The sequence below is a fragment of the Octopus bimaculoides genome, chromosome 28 (genome assembly GCF_001194135.2).
Source record: "Octopus bimaculoides isolate UCB-OBI-ISO-001 chromosome 28, ASM119413v2, whole genome shotgun sequence".
Taxonomy (NCBI): Eukaryota; Metazoa; Mollusca; class Cephalopoda; order Octopoda; family Octopodidae; genus Octopus; species Octopus bimaculoides.
This window is the reverse complement of record NC_069008.1, coordinates 6,041,996-6,048,326: the sequence shown is the minus strand read 5'-3', so window position 1 is coordinate 6,048,326 and position 6,331 is coordinate 6,041,996. Positions and strand designations below refer to the sequence as shown.

The 6,331-nt window shown below is 36.7% G+C and overlaps 1 long non-coding RNA gene across 1 annotated transcript in view; it reads left to right on the top strand.

The window, feature by feature from the left end:
* The first annotated feature begins 4,546 nt into the window (after window positions 1–4,546).
* Window positions 4,547–6,331, top strand: part of LOC106875123 (uncharacterized) — a 4,420-nt gene continuing 2,635 nt past the window's right edge. Inside the window, exon 1 of the long non-coding RNA XR_001410086.2 lies at window positions 4,547–5,031. This is a non-coding gene — a long non-coding RNA (uncharacterized LOC106875123). The remainder of the gene's footprint in view (window positions 5,032–6,331) is intronic.

Sequence of the window (6,331 nt, the reverse complement as noted above, 5' to 3'; positions counted from 1 at the left end):
GTGTGTGTTATATATATATATATATTAATAAACGAGTGTATATATATATATATATATATATATGTGTGTGTGTGTGTATGTGTATGTAAAGCGAAGCTTCCCTTGGTTTTTCCAAGTCACTATGTAAGGCTGTTTTGTTTCTCCTTTGAGCGGAGAGTGCAGTGGATAACCAAGGGCGATAAGTATCAGGCCACGTTAGAAAAATGTGCGGCGTGTTTAGTGTTTGTCGTTCCTGTTTACTCTTTTACTTGTTTCAGTCATTTGACTGCGGCCATGCTGGAGCACCGCCTTTAATCGAGCAAATCGACCCCGGGTTTATTCTTTGGAAGCCTAGTACTTATTGTATCGGTCTCTTTTTGCCGAACCGCTACGTTACGGGGACGTAAACACACCAGCATCGGCTGCCAAACGATGGGGGGGGGGACAAACAGACGCATAAACACACATACATACATATATATATGTTTAAATTTAACGATGACCACTATGTGGACATTTAATGTGCTAGAAGAAGATCAAATGTGTCTACTAAGACCTGGTAATAAATCGATATTAATTAATATCTGATTTTTTACCATATGTTTTAATATATATATACATATATCAAAAAATAAGCAACACGGATTTCAAAGGTGATTACAGTAGAAAAGACATATGCCTTTTCTACAGTAATTTTCTGCATTTTCGTGCAGCTGAAAATTGCTCTTCATATTGCATTTAATGTAATGCTTGCATTACTTAAATAAATTGGAGTAGCATGAAACGTGCGTACTGCAATCACCTTCGAAATCTGTGTTGCATATCTTTTTGATTTTGATCACCTATCCTTTTGGGATACGATATTCGGGTGCCTACGCATAAGTACCATATTCAACCTTGAATCTATATATATACATATATATACAACAGGCTTCTTTCAGTTTCCGTCTACCAAATCCACTCAAGGCTTTGGTCGGCCCAAGGCTATAGTAGAAGACACTTGCCCAAGGTGCCACACAGTGGGACTGAACCCAGAACCATGTGGTTGGTAAGCAAGCTACTTACCACACAGCCACTCCTGCACCTATATAAATATTGTTTATAAATATTAAACAACGCCTGGTTAATTCTCTGATCTGCTGTTGTGCGACCCAAAGTCAAAACCAATCCAGTCCGCTCCCTGTTCATAGTGTGCTTAGGACTACATTATTTATGCCCTAAGTTGTTGTTTGGTCCTAGGTCAGTAGTAACCCCCCCCCCCGGTGGAGGCGCAATGGCCCAGTTGTAGGGCAGTGGACTCGCGGTCATAGGATCGCGGTTTCGATTCGTTGGCAGAATTTGATACAGTATCTTGGCTCGATATGCTCAGTCATCTTGACTCAAAAATAAAAAATCACACAGTACACTCTTCATGTCTGTACTCAATGTGTCAGTGGGTGAATGGTGTAACCTATAGACACAAAAATTTTTGCGCATGCTCAGGAAAGACATGGCCACCTAATACCCATGTGGATTTTGCTCACGCATTATTATTTTGTGCACAAAAAAAATCAAGGTTGGATACTTTTTGACTACACCTTGTATATATCCAATATTCTAGGCTGTTTTCACTGCTATCCTGCATTCAAAATGTACCTTATTTTCTGTAAAATACCATCCCACCTGTTGTTTATGAAAATGATCATGCATTCCAAAAAATTATTATGACATTTACCATCTATTTTAAATGTCATCAGGGATGAAAAGAGCACCAAGCCTGTACAACAAACAATAGCAAGCTAATTTGGTTTGCCAATCTGACCTTTCATAGTACAATTTTGAACACATTTATCAGTGGTTTCTGGTAAAATAGCAATCTGTCATACTAGTATCCAACTATTAGGTCCCTTTCAGGTATCTTCCCATTATGCTGAAATCTACAGGCCCATTGCTTGCCTAAACATTATGTACGAACTGTATACGAGTTACCTCAATCAATTCCCCCAGAATCATTGTGAGTCCAGTACCATAGTAACTGATGAGCAGGAAGTGTGGGGATGTGATTGAGCAACTTTTCATAAATGAAGCTGTACTGTTTGAAGTAAAAACAAAAAACAACAACATTGTAGGTGCCTTACATGGCTTGATTATATGAAGGCATCTGTGTCTATTCTTCACTAATGGCTGCTTAAGTGTCTCAATTTGGCAAAAGTTCTTGCTATCCTAATTGCTACCATTGAGGCTTGCAAAGACCTGGGAAATAGTTCTTACACTTAGAATGGAGAGTGGAACAACCATCTCCAGTACCATAAATATTTCAAAGGGAGGTAGGCTTTCTCTACTCTCAGCATTAAATCCATTCCTGCTACAAAAAACAAACAGCTACATGCTAGGGTCTGCAACTTCTAGAGATATTAATGTGACTCATAATTTCTTTGTGGATGACCAAGATTTATGCTAAAATGTTAACAATGCCAAAAAACAGCTGGAATTAATAACATTTTCAACTGACATAGGAACGGAATTTAGCCAAAAGCAATTGTGTTTTTATTTGATTGTTGAACAGTTGAACAGTGAAAATCAGCCCCACATTAACAGTCTCAAAATCTGTGCTTCAATGGTCTCGTTATCTCTCCTGTCCCATATAAAATATATTGCAAATAACTTGACATTGATACAAATAGAGTGGTCCAAGAATATCATGGCAGTCTGAACTCTCCTCTAACAAGACAATATCCCACAATGCATTTGCAATACCAGTGCTGATTCGAATATTTGGGATACATCAGAGATGTTAAAATTCACAAGATACGGACATCAACTGGAAATTTCCATGGGAATAGGGATATCAACAGGCTCTACCTTAGAAGAGATAAGGGCAGTAGGGGCTTGAAATCAGTGCAGATAGCCTTTGAATGTCAGTCTTTCTCAGACAGCACTTGCTAAACAACAACAGTAAAAATGAATACATTAACTTAGTGCTGAAAATGAAAGTGAGCTCCTCTTGATGATGACCTCCTGTACAACCGCAAATCAGTTGGACTTGTATATATTTCAATGATGGCATTTTGAATCTTTGTCAGTAACCAGCTCCTTCTTGAGAGGAAGAATTTAAATGATTTGCAATGAGACCACTGTAGCAAGGCTAATGTCTATTGTGGCATATTGAAGGCAATCAGCCTTTATCGGCTCAGCATGTTAATCTGCAACGATTGGTCATTTTACCTATCACGTGAGTTTTTAACACTGCATCCTGTGCTGTGATTGGTTGAGTATTGCACGGGATTTGGATCAAAGGTCCAATCACATTGCAGTACATTCTCAAACAACTAATTGGTATGTGTTCTGGAGTGTTTTTCATTAAGACAATCTATGCTGATTTCCTGCCATTTTTCGTGAGATAAATTAATATAATGAAGCACAGGTAACTAATGACTACCCAAGATGAATTATCCAAATAATGGATGAACTAAAACCACTTGAACTCAAAATGTTTCTTACTTGATCCCCTGTACCACTTTATGAAGGAATAAAAACTCATTGTTATTTTAACATACATTTCTTTTGTTACTTCCATGAGTGAACACGCAATATATATATTGGTAGACAGGATTCAATATTAAAAACAGAATAGATAGATAGACAGACAAACAGACACACACACACACATATATATATATATATATATATATATATATATATATATATATATATATATATATATAGACTGATAAATAGATAGATAGACAGACACATACATGCATGCTAGCATACATACACACACAGTCACTCGCGCGCGTATATTGCTGTCTACCTGGCCGTTTACATTGCGCAGTCTAACACTAATCCCAACTCACAACCAGGTCATTTCATTGCGTAGACTACGGTACTCCCAAAGTACGCTAAAGTAGCTCAATAGTTCTTTAGTTGTAGGTAAGATCGATAAATCGATCAGTACACGCCGGCTAATCTTATATAAGACGAGCGGCCGATATATCTATTATATTCACATATTTGTGAGAAAATACTTGATTAAATTAGGTCTAGGTTTTATTTTTACGTATAAATGGTACTCTATTGTATAGATTCTGGAGGGTTCACTAGTAAGTATACCTTGGCGGGATTTAAGAGTTAATAACGTTTGAATTTTTGTTAATTGTTTCGCCTTCTGAAATAAATTTAAATATACGTAGAAAACGCAGAACGTGAAATTCTACTACGATATTGTATTTAAAGTATAAGAAAACAAAACAACGAAATATAAAATTTAAACTGTTGATTTTTAAGTTTCGTTTTATAAAGAATATTGATAGCAATTTCGTTTCGTTTTCTACGGGGTTCATGAATTTGTTTCTTGCTGACGAAGAAAAAAAATATCAAGAAAATGTTACTCATTATCCAGGTTGATATTTGCTATCAACTGTAGGTGACATTGAATATTTATCAACGACACTTGTTATCGCATTTGTGTCTATTCATAGATGAAAGCCTTCAGTAACGTTTTCACCAGACTAATGAATTTCAAGTGACAGAAGCGCTTTTACAGATTATATATATATATATATATATATATTCACAAAGTGTAAGTAGAACTTGTATCCTCCTCGCTCTTTCTCTCTCTCACTCTCTCTCTTATTCTGTCTTCTGCCATAAAAACAATATGTCTGCTAGGCGGAGAAGCTCGAACTCAACACTGATATCAACGTTATTATCAAATGTCCTCTGACAAACAATGTTGATTTCACTGAAATTTCTTTTTTGATGTATCTTCTTTTTTTTTACATGTCTTTTATTGGAATTTTCTTTGGAATTATTTCAAATCATTCCCAATGACATCTGATTAGTAGGTGAAGGGGAAATTCAAAAGCAACAAAAATATCGACATTATTATTATTATCAAATGTATTGTGATAAATTATATTGACTTTACTAAATACTCTTCTTTGATTTATCAACTGCTTTTTTAAATACTTGGTTAAAAGAAAAATTCTTGAAATTATTTCACAAAAAAAAAGAAGAAAAAGATCCATAGGAAAATATGGAAAGTTGATGGCTAAGCCAGGAGATTTCTATGTGAGTTTTAACATTTTTGCCTGTTTATGTCTTAATTTGGGTGGTGTGTCAACATTTTACTCAACCCCAGATGTTTAGAAAGATTTTAAAAAATTAATCAGTATTTTTTTTTCTTTTGTAAATCTTAGCTTCGGCCATTGTATTCATGTGTGTATGCACAGTAGATTTCAATTATTGAACTGTAGCCAAGGGTTTAAGTCTCACAAATCGATCCCAGTACCTATTTTTCTAAGCCCGGTACTTATTCTGTTGGTTTCTTTTTACGAACCACTAAGTTAGGGGAACGTAAACAAACAACACCGCTTGTCAAGCGGTAGTAGGGATCAAACACGACATACATACATACATACACACACACACACATGTATGTATGTATATACACTCGTACACAACGGGCTTTCGGCTTCCGTCTTCCAAATTCACTGAATAGGTCCGAGGCTGTATTGGAAGACACTGGCGGCCCAGTGTCACACAGTAGGAAAACTTATGTATATATATATATATTTTTTTTTTGGAATAGTGGATCTCGAAGCACAGACAAAGCTTTAAATAATGGCGTGTAAATATTTGAAATCCATCATCTTATGGCGTTTATATGTATATATATATATATATATATGCCTGATCATATAGTGATCAAAGATTTCGAAACCACGAAAGCCATAGCTTCGTGGACTTCTCATCGAACTCTCGTCCGAAGACAAAATTAACTCTTATAGTTATATATATCTTTTAAATTTGTTTACGGAAAATATTTTAATTTTTCAGATTAACACCCGCACGATCTTCACAAGGATGTTAGGGTTTTAGGGTTTGGGTTAGGGAATTGCGTCCCTAACCGACAATTATTGGTACTACTGCTACCTTTTTCAGGCTGCGAGCTGGCAGATCTGGTATTTCGCCTGTTGCTACGTTCTGAGTTTGAATGCCGCAGAGGTCATCTTTGCCTTTCATCCTTTCGAGGTCGATAAATTGAATCTCGGTGAATCACTGGATTTGATGTAATCAACTAGTCCCCTTCCCCCAAAAATCAGGCCTTCTGTCTTTAGCAGAAACCATTATTAATATATATCATCATCATCGTTTAACGTCCGCTTTCCATGCTAGCATGGGTTGGACGATTTGACTGAGGACTGGTGAAACCGGATGGCAACACCAGGCTCCAGTCTGATTTGGCAGAGTTTCTACAGCTGGATGCCCTTCCTAACGCCAACCACTCAGAGAGTGTAGTGGGTGCTTTTACGTGTCACCCGCACGAAAACGGCCACGCTCGAAATGGTGTCTTTTATGTGCCACCCGC